This window comes from Saimiri boliviensis, chromosome 6, assembly GCF_048565385.1.
Source record: "Saimiri boliviensis isolate mSaiBol1 chromosome 6, mSaiBol1.pri, whole genome shotgun sequence".
Lineage (NCBI taxonomy): Eukaryota > Metazoa > Chordata > Mammalia > Primates > Cebidae > Saimiri > Saimiri boliviensis.
In genome coordinates, this window is record NC_133454.1 from 23,497,561 (window position 1) to 23,512,831 (window position 15,271).

The 15,271-nt window shown below is 42.5% G+C and overlaps 1 protein-coding gene across 2 annotated transcripts in view; it reads right to left on the bottom strand.

Moving 5' to 3' along the window:
* AAMDC (adipogenesis associated Mth938 domain containing) overlaps positions 1-15,271 on the bottom strand; it is a 48,353-nt gene that overhangs the window by 7,744 nt on the left and 25,338 nt on the right. The gene's annotated exons all lie outside the window — the stretch shown is intronic.

Here is a 15,271-nt window from a genome sequence, read left to right on the forward strand (position 1 = left end):
GGTATATTTTATCCTAGAGAAATGAAAGCTCATGCTACAAAACCCTGTACATTAATGTTCATAGCAGCGTTATTCATAGTAGCCCAAAACTGGAGACAATCTAAATGTTCAATAGTGAATGGATAAACAGATTTCGTTATAAGTCAAACAATGGAATATTACTTTTCAATGGAAAGGAATAGGCCAGGCACAGTGGCTCATGCTTTAATTCTAGCACTTTGGGACACCAAAGCGGGAGGATCCTTTGGGTCTGGGGGTTTGAGACCAGCCTGGGCAACACAATGAGACCCTAAGTCTCTACAAAAGATATACAAAATTAGCTGGGCAGGGTGGCTCATGCCTGTAGTCCCAGCTATTCATGAGGCTGAGGTGAGAGAATTGCTTGAGCCTGGAAGGTTGAGGCTGCAGTGAGCTATGATCATGCCACTGCTCCCAGCCTTGGCAATAGAGCAAAAACTTATCTCAGAAAAAATGATCTGTTGACATACATGACAACAAAGATGAATAAAAAATTATACTGAGGCCGGGTGCAGTGGCTCACACCTGTAATCCTAGCATTTTGGGAGGACGAGGTGGGTGGATTGCCTGAGGTCAAGAGTTCAGGACTAGCCTGGTCAACGTGGTGAAACCTCGTCTCTACTAAACATACAAAAATTAGCCAGGCATGGCGGCACACCCCTGTAGTCCCAGCGACTCCGGAGGCTGAAGCAGGAGAATAGCTTGAATCTGGGGCGGTGGTGGGGGGTGCGGAGGTTGCAGTGATTCAAGATCGTGCCACTTCACTCCAGGGCCAAAGAGTGAAACTCCATCTCCAAAAAAAAAAAAAAGTATTATGCTAACCGAAACAAGCAAGTCATTTTTGTTTGTTTGAGATGAAGTCTCATTCTGTCACCCAGGCTAGAGTGCAGTGGTGCGATCTTGGCTTACTGAAACCTTCGCCTTCCGGGTTCAAGCAATTTTTCTGCCTCGGCCTCCCGAGTACCTGGGATTATAGGCGTTTGCCACCACAGCCGGCTAATTTCCTATTTTTAATAGAGACGGGGTTTCTCCATGTTGGTCAGGCTGGTCTGAACTCCCGACCTTAGGCGATCCACCTACCTTGGCCTCCCAAAGTTCTGGGATTACAGACGTGAACCACCGCACCTGGCCGAGAAGAGACTTTCATACCAGCACACACGGTCACCTGCTCCCTGATTTGCTCAGCCAAGGAAACAGAACTGAACAGAAGCCAGGTGGCTACATAAAGCAGTAAAGATGCAGCACATCTTTGCTGGCTTTCCCCAGGTCTCCATTCCTTATTTGGTATGTAGTTGCTGGTTACATTCCTCAGTGTTCCAGAGCTGATAACAAAGCCAAATTCCCTCTAACTACTGGCTTATCTCATTTACACCTTCCTGAAGTTTAAGGGAATATAAAAAAGTGTTCTAGGGCTGGGCATGGTGGCTCAGGCCTGTAATCCCAAAACTTTGGGAGGCCAAGGTAGGTGGATTGCTTAAATGTGGGAGTTTGAGACCAGCCTGGGTAACATGGTAAAAACCTGTCTCTATAAAAAACACAAAAATTAGTTGGACGTGGTGATGTGCACCTGTATTCCCAGCTACTTGGGAGTCTGAGGCAGGAGGATCATTTGAGCCCAGGAGACAGAGGTTGTAGTGAGCTGAAATGGTGCCAACACATTCCAGCCTGGGCAACAGAGTGAGACCCTGTCTCAAAAAAAAATGAATAAAATGAAAGTGTCTTCATTAAACAAGTACTGCATACTCAGTTACAGGTCCCAGTGTAAGTTGAAGTAATCATTCTGGAAAGTAAGGGGTAATATATGGAAAGGGTTATTAACATGTTTGGACTTCTGGGCTAGTCAACATATCAAGATGCTGCCTTAAAGCAAAAAATGGTGAGCTGTGATTATGCCACTGCATTCTATTCTGGATGACAGAGTAAGACCCTGTATATAGAAAAAAAAAGTATTCTAGGTTAGAACACCTCCATGTCAAAAAGTGAACCAAACTGATCAGCAGCAGCATGGGTAGGACAGGGTGCAGAGGTAGTGTCCAAATATCTCTGAACAGTATCTCTGCTTCCAGCTTTCCCTGTTCTCCACAAGAAGAGAAGAAATGTGGGGAAATTAGATTGTTTTTTAATGAAGTTACTTAAGTTTGTACCTTTTTAAAGGCAAAATAAAGGAGATATTTTCACTTGATTTCCACAACCAGTTCTTGCAGATGTAAGAGGATTGGACTAGATGTCCTTTAGTTCTGCAGCTCTGTGATCAATTTTAGAACTAACATGAGCTCAATAAATATGATTTGAAGAATTTAAAACTTTCTAGGGATATGACCATGGCAAATATTTAATACAATTACAGATAAGGACTGGAGATCTTCACCTTCCCTAAATAAATGCATTTAACTCAATTGGAATGATTCCTTGATTTAACAAAGAACAAACAGCACCTACTTGGAGTAGCACTGTGATCCACAGACTCTTAAGAGCTCACATTCTAGTAAAATGAAACAAAGCCACTGACTACTGGAAATCAAGTGTAAGGTCATAAGAGACGGCAAAGCTGTAATCCTCTGGAGATTAGACTGGAGACAGCCACAGCCCATTGGAGTTGCTGGATCAATGGAACTCAAGTGATGAATTGGGCTGCTGCTGCTTTACTGCAGGCTCATAGTGTCACATACAAAGCAATGAAAGGTAACTCTGCAGTGGCCTGTGGATCCAGGCGTTGGCAGTGATTACTCACAATTTTGTGCAGAGGCCTGGAATTGGAGCATGAGGCTGTTACTGAGGCATTTTCAACCTGCCACCAGCAATTCCTGTGCTGTTTCCAATCCCTCAGGGCAAATCACTAAGGCTCTTGTCCCTACTGAGTGTCTGATTCTGTTCCTCTACTTTAAGAGGCTTTCCGTCACACAACCTAAGGTGGTAAGAGCTTACTGGCTTTTTTTGTGGGGGAAGCTATTAATTGTGTAAAAATGTCCAACTAATATCCTTTATGCCAGCTAAGCAACAAGATGGTATCCTATCTGTCTTGAACATTTCTCCCTATTTTATGCTATATTTGAAAAGAAAACATTTCTAAACTCTACTTTCAAAGAAGCATTTCTTTCTGTCAAAATTAAGTGAGTATAAATGGGTAATAGCAATGCCATCATCTGGCTGTGCTGCTGATAAAAGCATATTCTGTGGGTGAAGGTTAAAGGATTTCTGAAATCTGTCCCCTGTGGACACTGCCTGAGTCACATTCTCATTACTGCTTGTCTGAATTAACAAGCTCTTAAATGATCTTGCTGCCTCTGCTAGGGCAGAGGCTTGTTTTTGTGCTATAGGCTCCTCTGGCAGTTTGTTGAAGCCCCCTTCTCAGAATAATGTTTTAGAATATACAAAATAAGATAAATAAGATTATAGAGGAAACATTTCATATAAGTGGAATTATCAAAATATTAACAAACTATTGGTCTAGTATTGTATGTGCTTTTTTATTAGTTTAGGAAAATGGAAATCTTCCAAAGGTCTGCTAGCCAACTTACCCTCCCATCTCATAATGGCAGATTACTAGTTGTTCTTTCAAAATCCACTCTGCCCATTTTCTGGGGCACATGGCTGATAAGCTGTCTAGACACTCCATTTTCTGTCCTTGCAGTTAAGTGTGGTCATGTGACTGTGCTGTCACTGACAGAAAATTATATGGAATGTGAACAGAAGAAATGGTTCTGTAGCTAGGCTTGGCATGAACTTTTCTTCTCTTTCTACTTCCTTTCAAGTTACAGCCTTGCCCTGCCTATGACCAGTTCCTACCATTCAAATGCTCTAGGAGATGGTAGAGCAACAAAAAGGAAAAAACATGGGTCCCTAAATGAACATGTGCTATCCACATCTCTCCCACCCCACCACTAGTTTTGGCTGGCCTCAGTAATTTATGAGAGAAAGACCCTTCTATCTTCTTTATGCTACTGAATTTTGAGACTTCTGTTACACCTTCATCTTCACACTAAGTAATCCATTACTAAACCATCACTAAGTAATCGCACTAAGTAATCCATTACTAAACTAAACCATGACTAGTTAGGCAAATCATGTACAGTAGAATCAATGTTGGGGAGTCAACCACACTAGACATTATGTCTAATTTGCAAAATATATGCAAGGGAGCCATACTATAGGGGCCTTTACCTTATGGGAATTCAACTATATGTGTCCAAAGAAGGAAAGAGAACTATGGTAATAGAGTAATTGAGTCATTCTTTTCTGTTTTTGAGACAGGGTCTTGCTCTGTCACTGAGGCTGGAGGGCAGTTCACTCACTGGAGTTCACTGCCCTCCAGACTTAGACTCCCAAAGTGCTGGGATGATAGGCATGAGCCACCGTGCCTGGCCCAAGAATAACCATTATGTTTTAATATTAAAGGGATCATCTTGGCTGGGCGCAGTGGCTCATGCCTGTCATCCCAGTACTTTGGGAGGCCGAGGCAGGCAGATCACCTGAAGTCAGGAGTTCAAGACCTGTTTGGATAACATGGTGAAACCCCATCTCCAGAAACACAAAAATTAGCCGGGTGTCATGGTGGGTATCTGTAATCCCAGCTACTCGGGAGGCTGAGGCAGGAGAATTGCTTGAACCCAGGAGGTGGAGGTTGCAGTGAGCTGAGACCACACCACTGAACTCTAGCCTGGACGATAAGAGTGAGACTCCATCTCAAAAAAAAAAAAAAAAAGGATCATCTTAAAGGATTTGGACTATACACAAATTTTATCAAAACTACTGACTTTAACCCTTTAGTAAGATTCAAGTCCACCATATTAGCTGCAATAATAAGAATTACAGGGCTAGGCAGAGAGGCTCACACCTGTACTCCCAGTGCTTTGGGAGGCCAAGGTGGGTGGATCGCTTGAGGCCAGTAGTTCAAGGCTATCCTGGCCAACATGGCAAAACCCTGTCTCTACTGAAATTACAAAAATTAGCTGGGCATAGTGGCACATGCCTATAATCCCAGCTACTCATGAGGCTGAGGCACAAGAATTGCCTAAACCCAGAAGGCGGAGGTTGCAGTGAGCCAAGATGGTGCAACTGCACTCTAGCCTGGGTGACAGAGCAAGACTCTGTCTCATAAAAAAATATATATATAGCCGGGCGCGGTGGCTCAAGCCTGTAATCCCAGCACTTTGGGAGGCCGAGGCGGGTGGATCACGAGGTCGAGAGATCGAGACCATCCTGGTCAACATGGTGAAACCCCGTCTCTACTAAAAATACAAAAACTAGCTGGGTGTGGTGGCGCGTGCCTGTAATCCCAGCTACTTAGGAGGCTGAGGCAGGAGAATTGCCTGAGCCCAGGAGGCAGAGGTTGCGGTGAGCCGAGATCGCGCCATTGCACTCCGGCCTGGGTAACAAGAGTGAAACTCCGTCTCAAAAAAAAAAAAAAAAAAAAAAAAAAAATATATATATATATATATATATATATATATGTATTATATGTACATATATATGAACATGTGTGTATAATGTATATATGTGTAATACATCCATGTATATGTGCGTGTACTACACATATATGTATATATGTGTGTGTATTATACATATATATATTATATATGTGTGTGTGTGCATATATATATATTTTTAAAAGCCAGGCATAGTGGCACACAACTGTATTCTCAACTGTTCAGGAGGCTGACACAACAAGATCGCTTGAGCAACGGAGTTTGAGGTTATAGTGAAATATGATCACACCACTGTACTCCGGCCTGGGTGACTGTGAGGGAGAGATTAGAACAAATACCTAATGCATGCGGGGCTTAAAACCTAGATGACGGGTTGATAGATGCAGCAAACCACCATGACACATGTATACCTATGTAACAAACCTGCATGTTCTGCACATGTATCATAGAACTTAAAAGTAAAATTAAAAAATAGTCATAGGATCCAAGGCATGGATGGACTAGCCTCAAATGTTAATCTAGCCTCAACCAATAACATGATTTTAGAGCTTCCTATAAAAATAAATGTTTATAGATATTGGTGACAAATTGAAGAGCTCTTCCCATGATTCTACTCCAACATTTTTTCCTGTACTTCTACATCTAGCTTTATGTTTTTCCTGCCAGCTTTATGTTTTTCCTGCCAGTAAGTAAACCCTTGTTTACCTGGGAAACATCTCCTTAAAGAATCAGGTCAAAGATCCCACTTTCTCTGAAGAATCCCTCTAAGACATCTAGGCAGTCTCAGGTATTCCTTCCTCTCTATTACCATTATACCTCTCTTGGATCATCTACTGTAGCACTTATTACAATTACTGTTTGGCTTAATTCCCCTATAGAGCTTCTTGAAGGGAGAAACAGGTGATTTGCCTTAAAGATAATGCCAGTAGACAAACTCTACATATTTTTAAATGTTGAATGATTATATATACACTATTCCTTCATAGTGAATTAATGATGCTACACATCCAAATTCATTTTTGAATACTAGAATATTTGAGCTTAAATGAAGCATTCCACAGGCTCTGAAAATCACCAGTCTGTCCTTTCACTCTTGGGAGCTTCCTCCTTGTATGCTGTTTTCAACTTTGACTTAAGAAATAAATATGTAGCCGGGCACGGTGGCTCAAGCCTGTAATCCCAGCACTTTGGGAGGCCGAGGCGGGTGGATCACAAGGTCGAGAGATCGAGACCATCCTGGTCAACATGGTGAAACCCTGTCTCTACTAAAAATACAAAAAATTAGCTGGGCATGGTGGCACGTGCCTGTAATCCCAGCTACTCAGGAGGCTGAGGCAGGAGAATTGCTTGAACCCAGGAGGCGGAGGTTGCGGTGAGCCGAGATTGCACCATTGCACTCCAGCCTGGGTAACAAGAGCGAAACTCCGTCTCAAAAAAAAAAAAAAAAAAAAAAAAAAAGATGGGGTTTCACGATGTTGGTCAGGCTGGTCTTGAACTCCCGACCTCAGGTGATCCGCCCGCCTTGGCCTCCAAAGTGCTTGGATTACAGGCATGAGCCACCATGCCCTGCCAAAAATTACATTTAAAAGGGAATCAGAGTATAAAGGTTTGACAAATTTGCAGCCTGGTCATGTGGCATAATAGAAAAGAAAAAAACATTTTCAGGGGAGGCATTCAAACCAGCTGCAGAAATTTGCATATGTAAAGAGGAGCCAAATATTTATAGTCAAGGTAATGGGGGAAATGCCTGGAAGGCATTGCAGAGACTTTCACAGCAGCTCATCCCATCACAGGCCTCAAGTCCTAGGAGGAAATAATGGTTCTGTGGGACAGGTACAAGGCCTCACTGCTCTGTGCAGCCGTGGGACATAGTGCCCTGCATTATGGCCACTTCAGCTCTAGCCATGTATAAAAGGGCCAAGGTACAGCTCAGGCTGATGCTCAGAGGGTGCAAGCCACACGCCTTAGTGGCTTCCATGTGGTGGTAAGCCTGTGGGTGCACAGAGTGTGACGGGTGAGGTGTGGTAACCTCTACGTAGATTGCAGAGGATGTATGGAAATGTCTGATGTCCAGACAGAAGTCTGCTGGGGGGTGCGGGCAAAGCCCTCATGGAAAACCTCTACAATGGCAGTATGGAGGGGAAATGTGGGGTTTGGAGCCCCTACACAGAGTCCACACTGGGACACTGGTTAGTAGAGGTGTGAGAAGAGGGCCACCATCCTCCAGACATGAGAATGGTAGATCCACCAATGGCTTGCACCATGCACCTGGAAAAGCCACAGGCACTCAATGCCAGCCTGTGAAAACAACCACAGGGTTTGTACCCTGCATAGCCACAGGGGCAGAGTTGCCCAAAGCCTTTGGAGCCCACCCCTTGCATCAGTGTTACCTGGATGTGAGACATGGAGTCAGAGGATATTATTTTGGAGTTTTTAGATTTAATTACTGCCCTGCTGGGTTTCAGACTTACATGGGGCCTGTAGCTTCTTTGTTTTAGCTGATTTCTCCCTCACAGTTCTGCAGGCTATACAAGCATGATGCCAGCATCTGCGTGACTTCTGAGGAGGCCTCAGGGAGCTTTTACCCATGGCAGAAGGTGAAGTGGGAATAGGCATGTCACATGGTGAGAGCAGGAGCAAGGTGGGCGGAGAGGTACCACATACCTTTTTTTTTTTTTTTGAGACGGAGTTTCGCTCTTCTAACCCAGGCTGGAGTGCAATGGCACGATCTCGGCTAACCGCAACCTCCGCCTCTTGGGTTCAGGCAATTCTCCTGCCCCAGCCTCCTGAGTAGCTGGGATTACAGGCACGTGCCACCATACCCAGCTAATGTATATATTTTTAGTAGAGACGGGGTTTCACCATGTTGACCAGGATGGTCTCGATCTCTTGACCTCGTGATCCACCCGCCTCAGCCTCCCAGAGTGCTAGGATTACAGGCGTGAGCCACCACGCCCGGCCCACACACTTTTAAATAACCAGATCTCCTGACAACTCATTCACTATCACCAGGACAGCACTAAGCCATTCATGGGGGAACTGGCCACATAACCCAGTTACCTCCCACCAAGCCCCACCTCCAACACTGGGGATTACATTTCAACATGATATTTAACTGGGGACAAATACCCAACTATATCAGCCTTCCACAACAACCTGGTTTAGAAGGTGAATAGGAAAGCAAAAGCAAACAAAAACACAAAAACAGAAAGGGCTAAGAACAGCTCATCAATCTTTCCTTAAGGAGAACTGTCCTGAGCAGCAGAAACTCTGGCCTGGTCAACTATACAATTCTCTGAGAATCAACGAAAGTTATAGAGAACATTCTTGAGACACTGGGGAAATCGAAGACAGACTGTATATTAGATATTATTGTATCAATGATAATATCCTTATTTTTGTTTTTCTTTTTCTGTTTGTTTTTTTTTTTTTTTTAGATGGAGTTTCGCTCTTGTTACCCAGGCTGGAGTGCAATGGCACAATCTCGGCTCACCACAACCTCTGCCTCCTGGATTCAGGCAATTCTCCTGCCTCAGCCTCCTGAGTAGCTGGGATTACAGGCACGAGCCACCATGCCCAGCTAATTTTTTGTATTTTTAGTAGAGATGGGGTTTCACCATGTTGACTAGGATGGTCTCGATCTCTCGACCTCGTGATCCACCTGCCTCGGCCTCCCAAAGTGCTGGGATTACAGGCTTGAGCCACCGCACCCGGCCTAATATCCTTATTTTTGATAATAGAATTGTAGTTATATAGGAGAATATTCATGTCCTTAGGAGAGAAATACTGAAATATCATATCTGCGATTCACTGTCAAATGATAATGGGACTCGTGTGTGTGTGTGTGTGTGTGTGTGTAGAGAGAGAGAAAAGAAACCTGGTAAAGTGTTAACAACTTGAGAATTTAGGTAAAGGATATATGGAATTTATTATATTATTCACACAACTATTTTGTAGGTTTAATATTTTTCAAAATAAAAAGTTGGGGTAAACATTTCCATACTTCCTTTCATTTTCTTTGGGTGGCGGCTGATAATTGGTTTTTCTTTCTTTTAACTTTATATTTTTATACCTTTGTTCTTCACCCCTTTCAGTCTCACAAAAATGACACTTGAATGAATTATCTATGCAGGTTTTCATATAGAAAACACTTCTATAATAAGATAGGTATTGCCTTAGAATAGAAATGAGCAAGGACAGTATAACACAGAAGAAAAGTACAAGATTTAGAGAAAGAACAAATTATACTCAAATTTTGGTTCCAATAATTATTAGTTATGTGACTCTGGAAAAGTTACATTTGACTAGATACATACTAGTTGTTTTAATGATGGGTAGAGATAATGGAGTTTATACTAATTATATTTCAGGATACTGCTCGAAGACCTTATATTTTGACATTTCCATTCTGTAATCACTACAAAATCGGCTCTCTCCTTTTTTTTTTTTTTTTTTTTTTTTGAGATGGAGTCTTGCTCTGTTGCCCAGGCTGTAGTGTAGTGGCACAATCTTGGTTCATGGCATCCACCGCCACCCAGGTTCAAGTGATTCCCCTGCCTCAGCCCCCTGAGTAGCTGGGACTACAGGTGCACGCCACCACATCCAGCTACTTTATTTGTGTTTTAGTAGAGATGGGGTTTCACCATGTTGGTCAGGATGGTCTCAATCTTCTGACCTCGTGATCTGCTCTGACCTTGTGATCTGCCTGCCTCAGCCTCCCAAAGTGCTGGGATTATAGACATGAGCCACCATGCCCAGTCTCTCCTTTTTTAAACTAATAAAAGAGGAATTATAACATTAACCTATCTCAGAGGGAATGTCAAAAAGGATAATTAAACAGTTTGTTTAATGACATAATGAAAATTTCAATTCAGCAAACATTTATTGAGTTCTTGCTTTACTGACATTGTGTTAAATGCATAGTTCTTGCTATGCATTTAGGGAGTTTACAACTTAGTGGGGAAAACAGATACTCATTTTATAATACAAGTGAACTGTGCTAAGTACCATAATAGAGACACAGAGTATTAAAGAAATAATGGAAGGGAGTAAGCAACTCATTCTTAAAAGGATTAAGAAAATGCTTCATAGAGGAGATAATGCAAAAGCCAGGAATAGAGGAATATATAAGATTTCATCAGATACAGAAGGAAATGGTTTTAGCAAAGGTACAGAGGAATGAAAGATTATGACAGGTTTGGAAGAGAAGAAGCATTTGGTATGGAATAACTAGGTCTTCAGATATGTGTTATGAAATACAGGAGATGAAGGTGAAAGGATAACTTGGAACTGCATCATTAAACACACAAACAAGCAAAAACAGATCCAGCACTTTGGGAGGCCAAGGCAAAAGGATCACTTGAGCCCAGGAGTTTGGCCCAACCTAGGCAATAGAGTTAGACCCTATCTCTAGAAAAAATTAAACTTAGCCAGGTATGGAGGCAATTGCCTGTTGTCCCAGCTATTCTGGAGGTTGAGGTGGGAGGAGTGCTTGAGCCCAGGAGATCAAGGCTACAGTGAACCATAATGGTGACATTGCGCTCCAGCCTGGGTGACAGAGTAAGATCTCATCTTAAAAAAAAAAAAAAAAAAAAAGAGGCCAGGCGCGGTGGCTCAAGCCTGTAATCCCAGCACTTTGGGAGGCCGAGGCGGGTGGATCACGAGGTCAAGAGATCGAGACCATCCTGGTCAACATGGTGAAACCCCGTCTCTACTAAAGGTGCAAAAAATTAGCTGGGCATGGTGGTGCGTGCCGGTAATCCCAGCTACTCCGGAGGCTGAGGCAGGAGAATTGCCTGAACCCAGGAGGCGGAGGTTGCAGTGAGCTGAGATCGCGCCATTGCACTCCAGCCTGGGTAACAAGAGCGAAACTCCGTCTCAAGAAAAAAAAAAAAAGGACCACTCAGGCCAAGAGTTTGAGATCAGCATGAGCAACGCAGACAGACTGTCTCTACAAAAAATAAAAATAAATTAGCCAGGCATTGTGGCATATGCTTCTGCTTCTAGCTAGTTGGGATGATGAGAGCAGGCTAGAGGATCCCTTGAACTCAAGAAGTTGATTGAGCTGTGGTTACAACCCTGCACTCCAGCTTGGGAGACAGTGTTGCAAATATAAAAGGAAACAATATGTAGTAGAAACAGGAAAGAAAGTTACAATCTGACCCTAGCTTACTGTTTGATTTCACACTTTTCTAGCTCTGTGCCTACACAAGTTATATAACTTATCTGTGCTTAAGTTTCTATAAAGAATAAGGTTAATGGTAATATTAACTCATATGGTCTCGTGGAAAAAACAGAAATATACCACACTAAAGCCATTTCTGAAGGGAAATGAATCTCTCAAGTGTGGAACCCATGTAAGTTTTGCTCCAGTATAACTTAACTCACAGTCTGGATAACCTTTGTCAGACATATCACTGTCCCACCTAAGTATCTTTGATGGTTAACTTTATATGCCAACTCAACTGGACCACAGAGTACCCAAATTAAATATTTCTGGGTGTGTCTGTGAGGATGTCTATGAATAAGATTAGTATTTGAATTGGTAGACTCGGGAGACTACCTCCCCAGTGTTGGTAGGCATCATCCAATCCGTTCAGGGCCTGAAAACAACATAAGGCAGAGGAAGGAGAATTTGCCTCTTTTTTACTGCCTCACCACTTTAACTGGGACATCTCATCTCAGTTTCTTCTGGCCCTGGACTGGGATTTAAACCATCAGCTCCTCGGATTTTTAGGACTTCAGACTTGCAGACAGCGTATCATGGACGAGTCAATTCCTTATAGTAAATCATATATATATATATCCTACTAGTTCTGTTTTTCTGGAGAGCCCTGACTAATACACTAGCTAAAGTGGTTATGACTTATTAACTGAATACAATATAAACTCAATTCTGCATATATATGGAGACCCTCTGTTAACTACACCACCACCTAGTCTTCCCACTTTCTAACTTCCATTTGGTTCAAGTAGGCTACATGATTTAAGGCTTCTTATTCCTCAGTTCTTTCATTCTGTCCCTTCTATATCTCTCCATGCCCTTCTATTCCTTTTACCAATCTAGGTATATTCCATCCATTATGATCTAGGTTGGTAGCTAACAACCAAACTAGGTGTCAGGATCATCAATGAGTACATGCAGTTCAAAACCAAGGCGTGAACAAACAGTATGTGTTAGGGCTCTCTTTTTATGTGGGGCCTGATTTTGTAGGCATAACTGTTTACAATGGAGAACAATGTGATAGACTATACAACCTACAAAGTTTCTTTAAACAAAATGCTGCATAAAAATAAACATCTTCTGAAATAGATAGCTGAGCTTGCAGAAAGGAAAGAGAAATTCCCAGAGGCTAAAAGTGAAGGGGGAGTTGGAAATCAAAATGGTGAACTATATTGAAGTTACCCTGAGGTATTGCCATTCTGTCTTGCATTTTATCACACGTTCTGAGACCCCAAAAATCTACCATCTGGCTAATGAAAAAGATGAGGAAAGCTTTCTGCTCAGTCATGACCCTAGAGGGGAAAAATATCTCCCCTGATAATTTATGACCACAAACCTGCTCAAACATTTGTTTGGGGCTCAAATTTACACTATCAGCTCAGTTTTGGAAGCCATCAGTCAAGAAATTAAAAATGATCCTAGGGCCGGGCGCGGTGGCTCAAGCCTGTAATCCCAGCACTTTGGGAGGCCGAGGCGGGTGGATCACGAGATCGAGAGATCGAGACCATCCTGGTCAACATGGTGAAACCCCGTCTCTACTAAAAATACAAAAAATTAGCTGGGCATGGTGGCACGTGCCTGTAATCCCAGCTACTCAGGAGGCTGAGGCAGGAGAATTGCTTGAACCCAGGAGGCGGAGGTTGCGGTGAGCCGAGATCGTGCCATTGCACTCCAGCCTGGGTAACAAGAGTGAAACTCCGTCTCAAAAAAAAAATAAAGTGATCCTAGATTGAGAGTAACATAGGACATAGAGAAAAAGCAAGTATGAATCTTCCTTCATGGGACAGATCTCAGATGGCATAGTCTGATTAGGATTCCTACAAATAAAGTTCTGAAAAAACTACTGTCAACTTAGAAAACAGGAAAAATTAGAATTAAAAAACAAGGACCTTTTCAGACAAATAAAAACTGGGGGAGATCACCAAGAAATCCTTACTGAAACAACTTCTAAAGGATTCTAATTTTTTTTTTTTTTTTTTTTTTTTTTTTTTTTTTGAGATAGAGTTTTGCTCTTGTTGCCCAGGCTGGAGTGCAATGGTTTGATCTCAGCTCACTGCAACCTCCACCTCCTGGGTTCAGGTTCAAGTGATTCTCCTATTCTCTTGCCTCATTCTCCCGAGTAGTGGGGCTTATAGGCATGTGGCACCATGCCTGGCTAATTTTGTGTTTTTAGTAGAGATGGAGATTCACCATGTTGGTCAGGCTGGTCTCAAACTCCCGAACTCAGGTGATCTGCTCGCCTTGGCCTCCCAAAGTGTTGGGCTTACATATGTGAGCCACCACATTTGGCCTGATTTTTTGGTTTTTCTCTTTTTTGAGACACAGTCTCAATCTGTTGCCCAGGCTAGAGGGCAGTGCTGTGATCCTGGCTCACTGCAACCTCCCTCTCCCGGGTTCAATTGATTCTCCTGCATCAGCCTCCCAAGTAGCTGGGATTAAAGATGTGTACCACCACACCCAGATAACTTTTGTTATTTTTAGTAGAAACGGGGTTTCACTATGTTGGCCAGGCTGGTCTTGAACCCCTGGCCTCAAATGAGCTGCCTGCCTCAGCCTCCCAACATACTGGGAGTACAGGTGTGAGCCACCACACCCGGCCAGATACGGATTTATTTATTTATTTATTTATTTATTTATTTATTTATTTAAAGATGGGGTTTCACCATGATGGCCAGGCTGGTCTTGAACTCTTGACCTCAGGTAATCCACCCACCTGAGCCCCCTAAAGTGTTAGGATTACAGGCGTGAGCCATCACGCCCAGCCCCAGATAATGATTTTTTTTAAAGAAGAAATTGACTTCGAAAAGATCTAAATTACAAAAAGAAATAATAAGAAAGCCAACTGGTAGACACATGGGTAAATCTCAACATCTGATTCCAGCAGTGTAAAGAAATCTCTGTCAAATCATTAGCTCATCACTAAGGTAAATGAGCAGACCTCAGAAGCCACAAAGAATATAGACTTTACAGAACTATACAGGAAGAAATAACAGCAAAAAATAACAACAAAAAACCTTCAGAATGGGGGGGAATTGATTTCCAGAGTTGCTACATTATGTAAAATATCCAGTTCTCAACCAAAAAAGGTTGAGAAATATAAACAAACAAAACAACAAAGAAAGACATTAAGAAAAAAAAAGAAAGAAAGGCAGGTCCATTTGGGGATGGGGGAAGCAGACAGTAGAAACTATCCTAGAGGAAGCCCAGATATTGGACTTACTAGATAAAGACTGTAAATCAGTGCTTTTAAATATGTAACAGGAACTAAAGGAAACCATGTTCAAAAGAACTAAAGGAAAGTATAACAATATCTTACCAAATAAAAAATATCAATAAAGAAATAAAAATTGTTAAAAAGATCAAATAGGCCAGGCACGGTGGCTCATACCTGTAATCCTAGCACTTTGGGAGGCCGAGGTGGGTGGATCACCTGAGGTCAAGAGTTCAAGACCAGCCTGGCCATCATGGTAAAACCCCATCTTTAAAAAAAAAAAAGAGAAAAGACCAAATAGAAATTCTGGGCCAGCCATGGTAGCTCACGCCTATAATCCCAGTACTTTGGGAGGCTTAGATGGGTAGATCACTTGAGGTCAGGAGTTCCAAG